A 19,240-nucleotide genomic window follows, 5' to 3' on the forward strand; every position below is an offset into this window, starting at 1 on the left:
CTCCCCCACTTGTGCTCTGTCTCTCTAACTCAAAAATAGGACCACTGAAATTATCAAGTCTAGAGAGCAGGAAAAAAACAAACAAACAAACAAATAAATAGCATCTAAGAGACGTGTGAGACACCATCAAGCACAGCAACATTGTGAGGATCCTAGAAGGAGAAGAGAGAGAATGAAGCAGAAAGACTATTTGAAGAAAAAACAGCTAAAAGCTTCCCCAATTTGATGAAAAACATGAATCTACAAATCCAAAAATCCAAGACGCTCAAGGAACTCCAAGTAGGAGAAACTCAAAGAGATCCACACTGAAAACACATTAGAATCGAATTGCTGAAAAACAAAGACAAAGACAGAATCTTGTAAATAGCAAAAGACAAGCAACACATCACATACAAGAGACCTTCAATAAGATTAACAGTTAATTTCTTATCAGAGACCAATGGAGCCAGAGACAATGGGATGACATATTTAAACTGTTGAAATTTAAATTTTTCAACCAATAATTCTACATTCAACAAAACTGTCCTTCAAAAATAAGAGATAGGGGCTCCTGGGTGGCGCAGTCGGTTAAGCGTCCGACTTCAGCCAGGTCACGATCTCGCGGTCCGTGAGTTCGAGCCCCGCGTCAGGCTCTGGGCTGATGGCTCAGAGCCTGGAGCCTGTTTCCGATTCTGTGTCTCCCTCTCTCTCTGCCCCTCCCCCGTTCATGCTCTGTCTCTCTCTGTCCCAAAAAAAATAAATAAACGTTGGAAAAAAAAAATTTTTTTTAAATAAGAGATAAACCAAAACATTCCCATATAAACAAAAGCTGAGAGACCTCAGTACTATTAGACCTGCTCTACAAGAATGTCAAGAGGATTCTTTCAGATTGAAATGACAGGACACTAGACAGTAACAAGAATCTATATAAAGAAATAAAGATGCCTAGTAAGATAAATATATAGACAAATAAAAAGCTACTATTATATTTTTCATGTATAACTCCACTTGTTATTTCCTACAGGATTTAAAAGACAAACACATAAAAAATAATTATAAATCTATGTAACTGGGCACACAATTTATACAGATGGTATTTGTGACACAACAAAATAAAGGAGGGAGGACAGAGCTATATAAGGGCAGAGCTTTAAAATAGATTGTTACAAATTCAGGATCATAAATATAATCACATTGTAATCATAAAGAAAATATAGGATACATACATACAATGAGAATAGATTCAAAGCAGTTCACTACAAAAAAAATCAACTAAACACAAAAGAAGGCAGTAAATGGAAGAATGAAGGACAAAAAAAAGTATAAGACATACAGAAAACAAATACAAAATAACAGAAGTCTTTCCTAATCAGCGATTTTTTTTAAGTTTAATTATATTGAGAGAGTGTGTGTGCACACACACAGAAGAGGGGCAGAGAGAAAGGGAGCGAGAAAATCCCAAGCAGTCTCTGCACTCTCAGATTGATGTGGGGCTCAATCTCACAAATCACAAGACCATGATCCAAGCCAAAACTTACAGTCGGATCCTCAACCAAATGAGCCACCCAGGTGCTCCATTATCAGCAATTATTTTAAATGTTAATGGATCAAACTTTCCAAGTGAAAAGGCAGAGATTGGTAGGATGGATGTTTTATTTTAAAGCTTTATCCAAATACATGCTGTATAAACAAGAGGTTCACTTTAGATCCAAAGACATCAATATGTTGAATGTGAAAAGACAGAAAAAGATATTCCTTGCACACAGTAACCAAAAGAGAGCTGGGATACTTATAGTGATATCCAAAATACATCCAGTTAAAATTTGTTGAAAGAAACAAAGAAAGGTATTATATATTGAGAAAAGGGCCAGTTCAGCAAGAAGATATAACAATTATAAACATATATAAACCAAACAACAGAACCTCAAAACGTATATAGCAAACAACAGAATTGAAAGGAGAAATTGACAGCTCTTCAATAACAACCACTTTCAGTAATGTATAGAGGGGCACCTGCCTGGCTCAGTCAGTAGAGCATGCAACTCCTGATCTTGAGGTCATGAATTCAAGCCCCACACTCAAACATAGAGATTACCGAAAAACACATACATACATAAAAATAATGGATAGTCAGACAGAAGATCAATAAGGACTTGAACAACACTGTAAACCAATAAAATTTAACAGACATATATAGAACACTCTATCCATCAGCAGCACACACATTCTTCCCAAGTATACATGGAGTATTATCCAGGAAAGACCAAATATTAGGTCACAAAACAAGTCTCAATCAACTTTTTAATTGAATTTAAACAAACTATTTTCCCAACCACAATGGAATTAAGCTAGAAATAAATAATTCAAAAAAGAAACTGAAAAAATCACAAATATGGAGAAATTTTAAAATATACAACACCAATGGGTCAAACAAGAAAGTACAAGATAAATTAGAAAAGACATAAAAATGAATGAAAATGACAAACAACATACTACAACATATGGGATGCAGAGGAGGCCATGTTCAGAGAGAAAAGTATAGATGTAAATGCTTGCATTAAAAAAAGAAGAAAAATTTCAACTTTATACCTTGAAGAACAAAAGGAAGAAGAAGAAGAAGAAGAAGAAGAGAAGGTAGAGGAGGTGGAGAAGGAGGAGAAGGGGAGGAGGAGGAGGGGAGGAGGAGGAGGAAGGAGAAGGGAAAGGGGAAGAGGAGGGGGAGAAGGAAAAGGAGAAGAAGGAAAAGAAGGAGGAAGAGGAAGAGGAGGAAGGAGAAGGGGAGGGGAAAGAGAAAGGGGAAGAGGAGGGGGAGGAGGAGAGAAGAAAGAGAAGAAGAAAAAGGAGGAGGAGGAGGGAGAAGAAAGCAAATTAAACCCAAAGCCAGCAAAGGGGGGTGCCTGGCTGGCTTAGTCAGTACAGCATCTGACTCTTGATCCCAGGCTCATGAATTCAAGCCCCATGCTGAGGGCAGAGATTGCTTAAGAAAAAAAAAAAGCTAGCATAAGGAAGAAAATAAAGGTTTAAAAAGAGGTAAAGAACAGAAAAATAATAGAATAAATGAAATTAAAATTCCATTCTTTGAAAAGATCAAAAAATTGACAAAACTTTAGCTACACTGACAAAGAGAAGAGAGATAAGATACAAATAACTAAAATCAGAAATTAGGGAGGGGGAGTTAAGACGGTGGAGTAGTAGGGGGACTGTAGTCTTGCCTCGCCCCTAGAACACAGATAACTATCAAAACATTCCAAACATCCAAGTCTGAATGGTGAGAGAACAAACTGCAGAACTAGAGGGAGAAAAGAAGCTACATCATGGAAAGGTAGGAGGTAGGGAGTCGTGATTCCAGGAAGAAAAGAATCGAGGGTGCTGCAGAGGGGAGGGAGCCTTGATCTTGGAGAGAGGAGAGAGACAGAGACAGAGAGAGATAAAGAGAAGGCAGCACGCAGGGAACTGCATCAGAGAAACACTTACCTAAAACCATTGACTAGGAAGACTAGGGCAGCTGAGGATTACAAATGTTTACAACACTGGAGCCCATAATCTGAAGTTTTTGAAGTCTGCACCACTGCTGGGTAGAGCCTGGCAGGCAAAGTGGTGCTCCTATGGGGAGGGAGGACAGAGGCCCAGAAGCAGACAGCATACTTCAAAGATCCCCTGGGTCTCAGAGGGAGAAACAGTTCCCCTTTTTGGAGTGCATTTGGTAGAGGTGGCAAGGCCTCTCAGGAGACAAAAGAGTTGACAGGTGCCAACTTGTGGCCCCACTTATTAGCTTAAGAACAGAGACATCAGGGGCACCTGGGTGGCTCAGTCAGTTAAGCATCCGACTTCGGCTCAAGTCATAATCTCACAGCTTGTGGGTTTGAGCCCCGCGTCGGGCTCTGTGCTGACAGCTCGGAGCCTGGAGCCTGCTTTGGATTCTGTGTCTCCCTCTTCTCTCTGCCCCTCCCCTGCTTAGTCTCTGTCTCTGTCTCTCTCTCTCTCTCTCTCTCTCTCTCTCTCTCTCTCTGTCTCTCTCTCAAAAATAAATAAACAAATAAGATTTTTTTAATTAAAAAAAAAATGACATCTGCTGGGGGCAGTAAACCTTGGTGCCAGCTTTTTGCTCCACTTTACCATAAACTCCCACTGCTGCACAGTCATGCAAACTGGCACCAGCCACAACATGGTAAGACCCTCTCCCACAGATCAGCATGGGTCTGCATGTGCCAGTTCCTTAAAACTTGGAGTCTGGAGTTTTGAAACCCAGCTGGACGCCCAAGATAAAACACAGCACTGTGCTTCCCGGCAGACAGCTCAGACACAGACAGGGTGAAGTCAGGGATCTGACTGAAGCCAGGACAGAAGAGGGATGAATGTTTGCTCTTCTATGAAGGCTTCCTGAAGAGTGGCAGGGTGCAAATTCCCCACTCCAAGGAGGAGAGAACAGGCAACACCATTCCTCCCACCCCGTAATCCCCTATCAGCACTGACCAACTTCAGTGTGCATCACAGCACCACCCAGTATATGCCTGAGGTGCTTACCCCAAGCCCCATCCCCCTGCACCCTGCAGGTGCATCTCCACAGAGCAAGCCCACCCAAGAACCAGAGCACCAGGCCCCTCCCGCAGAAGACCAGCACAAACTCCTCTCACACACACCTAGTCTACTGATCATAGAGTGCTACAAAGCTTTAGCTCTAGAGGAAATAGGATCTAGCTTCTTTTTTTTTCCTCTATTTTTGTTACTGTTTTGCTTTGACCTCTTGTCAATATAGCCATTACTCTCAGGAGAAGGAATATAACAGGCTTTCCCTAAAAATCACCCACACACACACACACACACACACACACACACACACACACAACAGTGACTTAGGGGCTCTTGGGTGACTCAGTCGGTTGAGTGTCCACTTTGGCTCAGGTCATGATCTCCTGGTTAATGAGTTAGAGCCCCATATCAGGCTGTCTGCTGTCAGTACAGAGCCTGCTTCAGATCTTCTGTCCCCCCCCCCCGCCATTTGCTTGCTTGCTCACTCTCTCAAAAATAAATTAACATTAAAAAAATAGTGACTTAGACAAAATGACAAGACCAAGGAATTCATCACAAAAGAAAGAACAGGAAGAAGTCACAGCCAGAGGTTTAATAAAAACAGATATTAAGTAAGATGTCTGAACCAGAATGTAAAACAACAATTATAAGGATACAAGCCGGGCTTGAGAAAAACACAAAAGGCACTAGAGAATCCCTTATCCCTTACTGCAGAGTTAAAAAGAACTAAAAATTAGCCAGGCTGAAATTAAAAGTGCTATAACTAAGATGCAACCCAACTGGATGCCATGACAATGAGGATGAACAAAGCAGAGGAAAAAATCAGTGATACAGAAGATAAAATTATGGAAAATAATGAAGCTGAAAAGAAGAGGCAAACAAAGGTAATGGATCACAAATACAGACTTAGGGAACTCAGTGATACCTTAAAGCATGTAACATTCATATCACAGTCCCAAAAGAAAAAGAGAGAGAAAATGGGGCAGAAGGTCTATTTGAGCAAATGATAGCTGAAAACTCCCCTAATCTAGCAAGGAAACAGATACTGAAATCCACGAAGCACAGAGAACTCCCATTAAATTCAACAAAAGCCAGCCATCACCAAGACATATAAGAGTCAAATTCATGACATACACAGACAAGGAAAGAATCCTGAAAGCAGTGAGGGAAAAATGTCCTAAACCTACAAGAGAAGACAGGTTCACAGCAGATCTGTCCACAGAAACTTGGCAGGCCAGAAGGGAGTGCCATGATATATTCAACATGCTGAATGGGAAAAATATGCAGCCAAGAATACTTTATCCAGCAAGGCTGTCATTTAGAATAGAAGGAGAGATAAAGAGCTTCTCAGACAAACCAAAGGCGTTTCATGACCACTAAACCATCCCTGCAAGAAATATTAAAGGGGACTCTTTGAGTGAGGAAAAAAGACCAAAAGCAACAAAGAGTAGAAAGGAACAGAGAACATCACCAGAAACACCAACTTTACAGGTAAAACAATGGCACTAAATTCATATCTAACAAATAACTCTGAATGTAAATGGGCTAAATGGTCCAATCAAAAGACATAGAATATCAGAATGGATTTTTTAAAAAGACCCATCTGTATGCTGCCTACAAGAGACTTATTTTAGACCTAGAGACACCTGCAGATTGAGGGGATAGAGAACAATCTATCATGTTAATGGACATCAAAAGAAAGCCAGAGTAGCCATAATTATATCAGACAAACTAGATTTTTTTAACTTTATTTATTTATTTTGAGGGAGAAAGTGCACTCAAGCAAGGAAGTGGCAGAGAGAGAAGGAAAGAGATAATCCCAAGCAGGCTCTGCACTGTCAGCGCAGAGCCCAACACAAGGCTTGATCTCACAAATGATCGTGACCTGAGCCAAAATCAAAAGTCAGACACTCGGGGCGCCTGGGTGGCTCAGTCGGTTAAGCGGCCGACTTGAGCTCAGGTCACGATCTCGCACTTTGTGAGTTCGAGCCCCGCGTCGGGCTCTGTGCTGACAGCTCAGAGCCTGGAGCCTGTTTCAGATTCTGTGTCTCCCTCTCTCTCTGCGCCTCCCCCGTTCATGCTCTGTCTCTCCCTGTCTCAAAAATAAATAAACGTTAGGGGCACCTGAGTGGCGCAGTTGGTTAAGCGTCCGACTTCAGCCAGGTCACGATCTCGCGGTCCGTGAGTTCGAGCCCCGCGTCAGGCTCTGGGCTGATGGCTCAGAGCCTGGAGCCTGTTTCCGATTCTGTGTCTCCCTCTCTCTCTGCCCCTCCCCCGTTCATGCTCTGTCTCTCTCTGTCCCAAAAACAAATTAAAAATTTGGGAAAAAATAAATAAATAAATAAATAAATAAATAAATAAATAAATAAATAAACGTTAAAAAAAAAATTTAAAAAAAAAAGTCAGACACTCAACCAATTGAGCCACCCAGGCACCCCTATATTTTAAAACAAAGACTGTAATAAGAGATGAAGAAGGGCACCATATCATAATTAATGGGTCTATCTATCAAGAAGATCTAACAAAGAAGGGGGGTCCTGGGTGGCTCAGTCAGTGAAGAGTCTAACTTCAGGTCATGATCTCATGGTTCATGGATTCAAGCCCCACACTGGGTTCTGTGCTGACAGCTCGGAGCCTGGAGCTTGCTTTGGATTCTGTGTCTCCTGTTCTCCCTACCCACTCTGCCTCTCTTTCTCTCTCAAACAAATAAACATTTTTTAAAAATCTAACAACTAGGGGCGCCTGGGTGGCGCAGTCGGGTAAGCGTCCAACTTCAGCCAGGTCACGATCTCCCGGTCCGTGAGTTCGAGCCCCGCGTCAGGCTCTGGGCTGATGGCTCGGAGCCTGGAGCCTGTTTCCGATTCTGTGTCTCCCTCTCTCTCTGCCCCTCCCCCGTTCATGCTCTGTCTCTCTCTGTCCCAAAAAAAATAAAATGTTGAAAAAAAAAATTAAAAAAAAAAAAATCTAACAACTATAGGGGCACCTGGGTGGCTCAGTCAGTTAAGCGTCCGACTTCGGCTCAGGTCATGATCTCATGGTTTGTGGGTTCGAGCCCCGCGTCGGGCTCTGTGCTGACAGCTCAGAGCCTGGGGCCTGTTTCGGATTCTGTGTCTCCCTCTCTCTCTCTCTGACCCTCCTCTGTTCATGCTCTGTCTCTCTCTGTCTCAAAAGTAAAAATCTAACAACTGTAAATGTTTATGCCCCCAACTTGAAATAACCCAAATATATAAATCAATTGATAACAAACATAAAGAAACTCATTGATAATAATACAATAATAGGAGGGGACTTTAACACCCCACTTACAACAATGGAAAGATCATCTAAGCAGAAAATCAATAAGGAAACAAAGGCTTTGAATGACACACTGGACTGGAGGCACTTAACAGATATATTCAGAACATTCTATACTAAAACAGCAGAATACACATGCTTTTTGAGTGCACATGAAACACTCTCCAGAAGAGATCACATACTGGGTCACAAATAAGCCCTCAACAAGTATAAAAAGATTGAGATCATACCATACATATTTTCAGACCACAATGCTATGAAACTTGAGGTCAACCACAAGACAAAATCTGGAAAGACCACAAATACATAGATGTTAAAGAATGACTAATTAAAGAATGAATGGGTTAGCCAGGAAATTAAAGAAGAAATTTAAAAATACATAGAAACAAATGAAAATGAAAACACAAAAGTCCAAAACTTATGGGATGCAGCAAAGGCAGTCCTAAGAGGGAAGTATATTGCAACACAGGGCTACTTCAAGAAGCAAAAAAAGTCTCAAATACACAACCTAACCTTACAACTAAAGGCACTAGAAAAGGAACAGCAAATAAAGCCGAAGCCAGCGGAAGAAGGGAAATAATAAAGACTGGAGCAGAAATAAGCAGTATAGAAACAAACAAAGAAAACAAAACAAAACAAAAAACAATAGAACAGATCAACAAAACTAAGTGCTGGTTCTTTGAAAGAATAAACAAAATTGATACACCCCCTAGCCAGACTTATCAAAAAGAAAAGATAAAGGACCCAAATAGATAAAATCACGAATGAAAGAGGAAAGATCACAACCAACACCACAGAAACACAATTATAAGAGAATATTATGAAAAATTATATGCCAACAAACTGAGTAATCTGGAAGAAATGGACAAATTTCTAGAAACATACAAACTACCATAACTAAAGCCGGCAGAAATAGAAAATTTGAACAGACCCATAACCAGCAAAGAAATTGAATTGGTGATCAAAAATCTCCCAACAAACCAAAGTCCAGGGCCAGGTGGCTTCCCGGGAGAATTCTACCAGACATTTAAAGAAGAGTTAATACCTATTCTTTTCAAACTGTCCCAAAAAATAGAAATCGAAGGAAAACTCCCAAGCTCATTCTACAAGGCCCACATTACCTTGATTCGAAAATCAAACAAAGAACCCACTATAAAGGAGAATTATTGGCCAATATCCCTAATGAACATGGATGCAAATATCCTCAACAAGATACTAACACATCGAATCCAACAGTATATTAAAAGAATCATTCACCACAATTAAGTGGGATTTATTGCTGGGCTGCAGGGGTGGTTCAATATTCACAAATCAATCAATGTGATACACCATATTAACAAGAGAAAGGATAAGAACCAGATGATCCTCTCAACAGAGGCAGAAAAATACAGCAGCCATTCTAGATTAAAAAAAAAAAAAAAACCCTCAACAAAGCGGGATAAATGAAACAGACCTCAACATCATAAAGGCCATATACAAAAGACCCACAGCTAATATCATCCTCAATGGGGAAAAACTGAGAGATTTTCATCTATGGTCAGGAACAAGACAGGGATGTCCACTCTCACCATTGTTATTTAACATAGTCCTGGAAGTCTTAGCCTCAGCAATCAGACAACAAAAAGAAAGCAAAGGCATTCAAATTGGCAAGGAAGAAGTCAAACTTTCACTATTTACGGATGACATAATACTCTATGTAGAAACCCAGAAAGACCACCAAAAAATTCCCAGAACTAATACATGAATTAAGCAGTTTCAGGATATAAAATCAATGTACAGAAATCTGTTGCATTTCTGTACACCATTAACAAAGCAGCGGAAAAGGAAATCAGGGAATCAATCCCATGTACAACTGCACCAAAACCAGTAAGATACCTAGGAATAAACCTAACCAATGAGATAAAAGATCTGTACTCTGGGGGTGCCTAGATGGCTCAGTTGGTTAAGTGTCCGACTCTTGGTTTAGGCTCAGGTCATGATCCCATGGTTTTGAGCCCCGCATCCGCCTCTATGCTGGCAGCTTGGATTCTGTTTGGGATTCTCAATCTCTCCCCTACTTGTGCTGTCTCTGTTTCTCTCAAAATAAATAAATAGACTTTAAAAAAAAAAAAAAAGATCTGTACTCTGAAAACTATAGAACACTTATGAAAGAAATTGAAGAGGACACAAAGAAATGGAAAAGCATTCCATGCTCATAGATTGTAAGAACAAACATTGTCAAAATGTCTATACTACCCAAAGCAATCTACACATTTAATGCAATCCTTCTCAAAACACCAACAGCATTCTTCACAGAGCTTGAACAAACAAAAGACCCTAAATAGCCAAAGCAATCTTGAAAAAGAAAAGCAAAGCTGGAGGCACCATGATTCCAGACTTCAAGCTATATTGCAAAGCTATAGTCATCAAGATAGTATGGTACTGGCACAAAAAAAAAGACACATAAATCAATGGAACAGAATAGAAAACCCAGAAATGGACCAACAACTATATAGCCAACTCATCTTCGACAAAGCAGGAAAGAATATCCAATGGAAAAAGACAGTCTCTTCAACAAATGGTGCTAGGAAAACTGGATGGCAACATGAAGAATGAAACTGGACCACTTTCTTATACTATATACAAAAATAAATTCCAAATGGATGAAAGACTTAATCTGAGACAGGAAACCATCAAAATCCTAGAGGAGAACACAGGCATCAACCTCTTTGGCCTCTGCAGGAGCAACTTCTTACTACATACATTGCTGGAGGCAAGAGAAACAAAAGCAAAAATCAACTACTGGGACTTCATCAAGACAAAAACCTTCTGCACAGTGAAGGAAATAATCAACAAAATTAAAACACAGCTTATGGTTTGGGAGAAGATATTTGCAGATGACATATCTGATAAAGGGTTAGTACCCAAAATTTACAAAGAATTCATCAAACACCAAAAAAAAAAAAATCATCCAGTAAAGAAATGGGCAGAAGACATGAATAGACATCTTTCCAAAGAAGACATCCAGATGGCTAACAGACATATGAAAAGATGCCCAGCATCACTCATCATCAAGGAAATACAAATCAAAACCACAATGGAGGGGTGCCTGGGTGGCTTGGTCAGTTAAGCGTCTGACTTCGGCTCAGGTCATGATCTCATGGTCCGTGAGTTCGAGCCCTGCGTCAGGCTCTGTGCTGACAGCTCAGAGCCTGGAGCCTGTTTCAGATTCTGTGTCTCCCTCTCTCTCTGCCCCTCCCCTGTTCATGCTCTGCCTCTCTCTGTCTCAAAAATAAATAAATGTTAAAAAAAAAAAACCACAATGGGATATCACCTCATACCTGTCAGAATGGCTACAATTAACAATACAGGAAAAAACAGATGTTGGCAAAGATGCAGAGAAAGGGGAATTCTCTTGCACTTTTGGTGGCAATACAAACGGGTGCAGCCACTCTGCAAAACAGTATGGAGGTTTCTCAAAAAGTTAAAAATAGAGAGCACCTGGATGGCTCAGTTGGTTAAGCATCTGACTTCAGCTCAGGTCATGATCTCACAGCTGGTGAGTTCGAGTCCTGCATTGGGTGAGCTTGAGCCCTGCTTTGGATGAGCATAAGCCCCACTTCAGGTGAACACAAGCCCCACTCCGGGTGAACACAAGCCCTACTTTAGGTGAGCCCCACTTCTCTCTCTCTTTCTCTCTCTCTCTCCCCCCACCACTCCCCTCCTCCCACCCCTCTCCCCCTCATGAGATTCCCTCTCTTTCTGCCCCTGGCTCATTTGTGCCCTCTCTCTCAAAAAAAAAAAAAAAAAAAAAAAGGTTAAAAATAGAACTACCCTACTACCCAGTAATTGTACTACTTGGTACTTACATACAAAAACACAGACTCAAAGGGGTACATGCACCCCGATGTTTATAGCAGCACTATCAATAATAGCCAAACTATGGAAAGAGCCTAAATGTCCATCAACTGATGAATGGATAAAGAAGATATGGTATATATCCACACTGGAATATTACTCTTCCATTAAAAAGAATGAAACCTTGCCATTTGCAAAGACATGGATGGAGCTAGAGTACATTATGCTAAGTGAAATAAGTCAGTCAGAGAAAGACAAATACCATATGATTTCACTCATATGTGGAATTTAACAAACAAAACAGATGAACATAGCAGAAGGAAAAAAGAGACAGGGAAGTAAACCATAAGAGACTCTTAACTATAGAGAACAAACTGAGGGGTGATGGAGGGTGGTTGGGGGTGGGCTAAAAGGGTGATGAGTATTAAGGAGGACACTTATTATGATGAGCAGTGGGTATTATATGTAAGTGATGAATCACAAAATTCTACTCCTGAAGCCAAGATTACACTATATGTTAACTAACTAGAATTTAAATAAAAATTTAAAGCAACTTTATTTACTTACTTAGTTACTTACTTACGACTATTAAAATGTAGTTTTTAAGCTCAATAGACTTGGGGCAAACAGGTATTTTGAATAATCAACACCTCTGAGACCATACGCCAAGTTTAAATGGCAAAATTGGCTCATTTATTGTGGGCACAGAGATGACCCTGTAACCACTGGACGCAGTATGCGTGTATGTGGAATGCGCCATACCCAGATGGTTGATACCTATTCTGTTTACTAAACTGTAAAGATCTGAAATTCCTTATTACTTTGCCATGACAAAATTACTTTTTATTCTTTTATTCATAAAAGTTGCTTCTATCATACATTAATAGACGGTATCAATTGAATGGATATTCTATCACTCCATAGCTTTACTATAAATAAAACAAGCATCTCTATTTATAAAACGCGCTATTTGACTCATTTGAGGTTTTTGTATATTTTTTTCTTTTTCCCTAATTGTGACAGCAGAGTCTTTTTTTTTAAAATACTCTTTCTAAATAACCACAAACAAAAAGTAACACGTTTACCTGAGTCAAACCCATGGCTTTGTATTTATTAGGAATAAACTAGCTGAACTAAATATATTAAGACACCCACAATATGTATACAATATAAATACAATTAGATAGATAGATATGATTGTCAATATGTCTGCTAAATCTCTTTTATTCTGTTAAGATCATCCTTATCAGAAAAATAAAATAAATGACTAAATTCAAAAATTCATTCCTCTGATACACATTCTACCCCTAAATCCAGGAGGGGGTGGGAACTAACATTTTTTATTCAATGTTTTTAAAAGTTTCAAATTTAACTCTGGACAAATCATTTTAAAATAAAACTATGTAACACCAAAATAAATAAATAAACAAACCAACAAAACAAATGTTCGCAAAGATGTGGAGTTGGAACCCTCATACACTGGCTGTGGAAAAATGGGGCAGCTGTTATGGTAGTTTGGCAGTTCTTCAAAATGCTAAATATAACATTACCATATGACACAGCAATTTCACTCCTAGGTATATACCGAAAAGAACTGAAAACAAGGACCCAAATAGATATTTGTACACCAATGTTAATTGCAGCAATATTCAAAAGAGCTCTAAGGTGATATCAAGCTAAGTGTCCGCCAACAAATGAATGGGTACACAAAACGTGGTATGTACATACAGTGGAATATTACTCATCTATAAATAAGAATGAAGTTCTGAGACACGCTACAACATGAAAACATTATGCTAAGTGAAATAAGCTAGACACGAAAGAATAAATATTGTATGGTTCCGTTTGTCTGAAATATCTAAGTAGGCAAACTCATTGAGACATAAAGTAGATTAGAGATAATCAGGGGTAGTGGGGAGCAGTTATCGCTTAATGATGGCAGAGTTTCTGTTGGGATGATGAAAAAGTTTGGGAAACAATTAGTGGTGATGGTTGCACAACAGTGTGAATGTAATTAATGCCACTGAATTGTATCCTTAATGGCTAAAATGATAAATTTTCTATTTTGCCATAGTTAAAAAGTTTGTCAAAAAAATGAGAGCAAGAAGTAAATAATCCAATTATAATATAGGAAAAAGACTGTACAGAATGTAGGCATTTCACCTAAAAGGATATACAGATGACAAGTACATGAAAAGGTGTTCAACATTATTATCTATTAAGTAAATACTAATTAAAACCATAATAAGATATTACTACAGGGGCGCCTGGGAGGCTCGGTCAGTTGAGCATCTGACTCTTGATTTAGACTCAGGTCATGATTCCACGGTTGTGAAATTGAGCCCTGTGTTGGGCTCCATGCTGTGCTTGGCTCACACTTGTGCTTTCTCTCAAAACAATAAATAAATAAATAAATAAATAAATAAATAAATAAATGTATGTTATCGAGGGAAATTGAGTAAAGGATACACAGAATATGAGCTTGGCTCACATTCATGCTCACTCTCTCTCTCTCCCTCTCTCAAAAAAACAATGTTATCAAGGGAAATTAGGTAAAGGAAACACAGGATCTCTATATTACTTCTTACATGCATATTAATCTACAATTATCTCAAAACTTAAAGTTTAGCATTATATATATTTACATTGTATATTTAATATGTTAATTATTGAGTATCAGTAAGTTATTAAAATACATCATTCATATATTTAATATCTGTAGAATATATATTAAATCCAGACACAGATATATGGGTATATATCTAGAAACAATACAAATGTCCATCAGTAAGAGAATGAATGAACAAATTGTGACCTAGTCATTCAACAAATACTACTCAGCAATAAAAAGCAATGGACTGCTGATAATGCCACAATAGGGGTGGATCTCAAGATACAAAAAAAGCATTATGTTGCCCCAAAGAAGTCAGACACAAGACAATGCATACTTCTTTTCCACCTATATGAAATTCTAGAACAAGCAGAACCATTCTGTGGTGATCAAAATCAGAATGTGGTTAGCTCTATTAAATGGGTAAAGCAGGGTATGGAAAGAGGCACTAGAGCACTTTCTGGGGTGATGGAAATACCGTATATGTTATTTGGGGTGGCAGTTACTCATATATACACAATCGCCAAACGATTAAACTGAACATTTAAAATCTGTGAATTTATGTATGTAAAGTATACAAATAAAACAGCTATAATTTCCTCAAAAAACTTTAAGAACTTCTGTTCATCAAAAGACACCCTTAAGAGACTGCCAAGGCAAGCCAGACATAGAGTAAGAAAATGGATTTGAATAACCAACTAAGGGCTCATATCCAGAATAGAGAATTCCCACAAAACAGGAAAAAAGACAGATACTCCAATAGAAAAATAAGTAAGAGGGGTGCCTGGGTAGCTCAGTCACTTAGGCGCCCGACTCTTGATTTTGGCTCAGGTCTTGATCTCATGGTTCTTGAGATGAAGCCCCGTGTCAGGCTCTGCGCTGACAGTACAGAGCCTGCTTGCGCTTCTCTTTCTCTTTCTTTCTCTCTGTCCCACTGCCCCCTCTCGAGCTCTCTCTCCCTCTTTCCCTCCCTCAAAATAAACTTTTTTTTTTTAATGAGAAAGAAGAGACTTGAATAAGCACTTCATAAAACATAACATTCCAGGGGCACCTGAGTGACTCGGTTAAGTGTCCAACTTCGGCTCAGGTCATGATCTCACCGTTTGTGAGTTCGAGCCCCGCGTTGGGCTCTGTGCTGACAGCTTGGAGCCTGGAGCCTGCTCTCAAAAATAAACACTAAAAAAAAAAAGAACATTCCAATAAACACATGAAAAAATTATTAATAAGACTAATCATTAGAAAAATCCAAAGTCAAACCACAATGCGATACCACTACACATATCCACAGAATAGTTTAAATTAAGGACACTAACAACGCCAAGTGCTAGCAAGGATGTAGAGCAACAGGAAGCCTCACGCACTGCTAGGAGGAGTATAAATTGGTTCAATCACTCGAGAAAATTGTTTGGCATTAGCTGTTCATGTTGAAAGTGTGCATCTAGCAAGTCAACTCCTCGGTATATCCCCATCAGAAATGCACACACTGCTGCAAGCAACAAAAGACACATATATGTACAAGAACATGGCTAACGGTGTCATCTGTAACAGTCTGAAAGTGGAAATAACTCAACCATCCATCGACAGTAGACTAGAAAAATATATTGCAGTATACTTCACAATAGAATACCATGCAGCAATGAAAATGAATGAACTAACATGATCAATCTCACCATCAGAACACAGAATGAAAGAAATCAGTCCAAAAGAATATATATAATGTATGCTATGGGATTCCAATTATATAAAAATCCAAAACTGCCTAAATTATGGTGTTAAGGCATATGTACTTAGGTGATGAATCCAAAAAGAAAAGCAAGGTAGCGATTGCCACAAAGGTCAAAATAATAGTTCCCTATGGGGACAGGAAAAGGATAGTTATGAGGAAGGGAGCGTGGGAGCTGGCAAAGGTTTATTTCTCTGTCTGGGCGATTAGCTACACAAGCATTTGCTTTGTAATAATTGGTTAAGCTGCACATCTGCCTGATGCATTTTCCTGTGGTATATTCTGTTATATTCATAATAAAAGCAATTTTAAATGAAAGAAAAAGAGAATACACCTAAATGTTTAGGGCCTAAGGGGACAGAAACTCTGGATACTTTTTCTTCTTACTTCTCTGTAGCTGTTTTTCTCTAACAACAGGCAAATTAGTGATAAAGAACAAGGAGTCTGGAGTGTGACTTTATCTAAATTCAAATCCCAGCTCTCCCTTATCAGCTACAGGACCTCAGGCAAGTCACTTAACTCTGTAGGTTTCTGTTTCCTTATCTGTGAAATGGGGGTAATAACAGTAAGTACCTTATTGGGCTGGTGTGCACACACAGAACGAAGAGTGCCTGGCCCACCAGGCTGCTATTACAGTGCTAAGTCTAAAGTGAAGAAACACAAGTGAAATCCAGTTTTTGGTGTGTAATACTTTACTGCAATTTCTTAATTCTTCTCTTCTCTGACAGCGAGCACCATGGGTATAGAGATGGTGTCTGTCTAGACCTACTGCCATCCCCAGGGGGCAGCACAGGGACCCCGTGAGAAGAGCCCAGGTATTTTGCTTTTAACACAATGCTCTGGTAATGGCATTATGTGGACGCCTGACAGCAAACCTTGGCACCCAAGCCCTGCCTCTGTCCTTGCTCCCCCAGGGGAGGATCAAGCCCCCTTAGCTCAGGCATACTAAGTGGCCTAAGAGTAGTTCTCTCCGGGGTCCTGGGCCCCACTGCCTCTAAGCAAAAGTTCTTGGGAACAGCCAGAGCATGGTGAGAAGGACCCTTTGGCCTTGATTCAGGAAAAGGATGAGGATAGGGAACACGGAATGGGGTTGGGAAACTCCAAGGAAGCACCAAATGTCACCTAGCAAACTGAACATGCCTGGATGATTTGGGGTATACCCAGCTGTGATAAGCTGCATGCCTCAAGGAAGCTGGGAAGGCAGTCCCAGGACTGTGGGCAACTCCTGAGCAGCTCCATCAAGCTCTTGTTCCTTGATGGGCCCAAGCCTTGAACTGGCTCTTTTAGGGTTGACATGTTGGAAACTCCTCCCTCTACACAAAGTCCTTTCTCAAACATAAATCCATTTTCTCTTCCTGACAAACCTGTGAGCTACTCAACTGTCTATTTTACAAGGTAGGAGGTTGATACAAACACAAAGAGCTCAGACCAAGGTCATCTAGACTTGACCTCATCCTACACTCCTCTTTCCCTTCTTCCATTTCTCCCCAGGTCCTCCTAGAAAGGCAGGTAGCTGCAACATGGGCCAGGACATCTTAGCCCCAGCAAAGCCTAGGGCATTCAACTTAGCCCTCAAGACCCCACACCGTTTCTCACATCCAAATGTATCAAGAAATGTGTTTGGCGTCTCCCTCGAGGCTACAAAATAGGGAGGACACAGCAGAGAGGTCAGGCCCAGACTGTTAATTCAACCCAGACCAGTCTGACTCCAGGGCCCACCAGGGATAGACCCTTTAGAAGGGTCCCACATGGGAGTGCTGTCCAACCCATATGCCAAAGGGCGGCCTGGCACAAAAGCACAAAGGACCCTATGAGAAAAATATGCAGGAAGTAAAGGATTCCCAGAACATGCCGTCATCACCCAGCAGAGAAATGAAGCAGCTTGGGGGCTGTGAGAAAAAGAAGCATAGGGTTTTAAAGCAAAGATATTAGGGTGTCAGGTGGAGAAACGCCACCTAAGGAGCAGGAATTTTAAACCTGGAGCTTCATCAATAGTGGCAGAGGGGTCTGGGGCTCTTTAGGAGGGAGCTGGAAGAAAGGTGGACTTGGAGCTTACAGGGTAGAAGTGCTGCCTACTACTCCAGAATCAGGCTCCCTGAGACACATCATCCAGACAGCAGGTCACTACCTCAGGGCTATTGAGATGGGGGGGGGGGGGTGGAGGTCAAAAATGACCCCAGGTCCATTTCCAGAATCTATCCTGGCAACTTCCTCACGTCGAAATTAAAAACCCAGGAGACCATGAGCACTGGGTGTTACATGGAAGTGATGAATCCCTGGGTTCCACTCCTGAAACCAATACTACACTCTTGGTTAACTAACTTGAATTTAAATTTTAAAAAAAGTAACTATAAACCCACAGGTGAACAGAATCCTGTTCACAGACTGGACTTCACACCTTGGGACAGCCTTCTTTTCCATTCCCTTGGAAGACACCTAGCCCTCAGAATCCTTCCAACCTCTTGTACTTCTGCTGGAAAGGATGGAACTGCTCACTGCTGGGCCCAGAAGGGAGGCAAACTGTTGCACCAGCAGACCAGGTTGAGAGGGCAAAGGGCAAAGTCAGCCAGAGAGAGAGAAAGACCTGGACACTGTGGGCAACTGCACTATCCCAGTAACCTTCTCCCTCCCCTTTGCTTCCATGGGCAGCCTACTCTGATCAGAACCTGGGATTTGCAGGGAGGGCTGAGATCTCACACAATTAATGTGGACTTTAGCTCCAAGTAGAAATGTGGCCGGTCCAACAAAGTGGACACACTACATCTTGGTTCTCCGCCACTGCATGGAGTTCTGGGTCTCGGATGTCAATATTAGCCCATATGCCAACTACATGCGCCAGAGCTGAGCCTGATTCGACTGGATTTTCTCTTGATCTAATTTCACAAAGACATCACTGTACAATTTCCAGGGGCCTAGTAGGAGACAGGCAGTGCTGAATATGCAGCCAGAGAAGAGTAACAGCCAGTCCTCTGTTTTCAAGCTTCCATTCTGGGGTAAACTATAGAGAGAGCCACCTCTGCACACTTTCTACAAGAGACTGCACTCACCCACGTGACATCACATCTAAAATCAAATCCCCAGGGTGCCTTGGGTGGCTCAGTCGGTTAAGCATCCATCCAGCTCTTGATTTCAGTTCAGGCCACAAGCTCATGGTTTGTGGAACCAGGCCCCATGTCAGGCTCTGCACCGACAGTGTGGAGCATGCTTGGGATTCTCTCTCCCTCCCTCCCTGTGACCTTCCCCAGCTCATGCTCTCTCTCTCAAAA

This window comes from Lynx rufus, unplaced genomic scaffold (assembly GCF_022079265.1).
Source record: "Lynx rufus isolate CCGP_SWC_20201006 ecotype Redwood Valley unplaced genomic scaffold, mLynRuf1.p SCAF_1, whole genome shotgun sequence".
Lineage (NCBI taxonomy): Eukaryota > Metazoa > Chordata > Mammalia > Carnivora > Felidae > Lynx > Lynx rufus.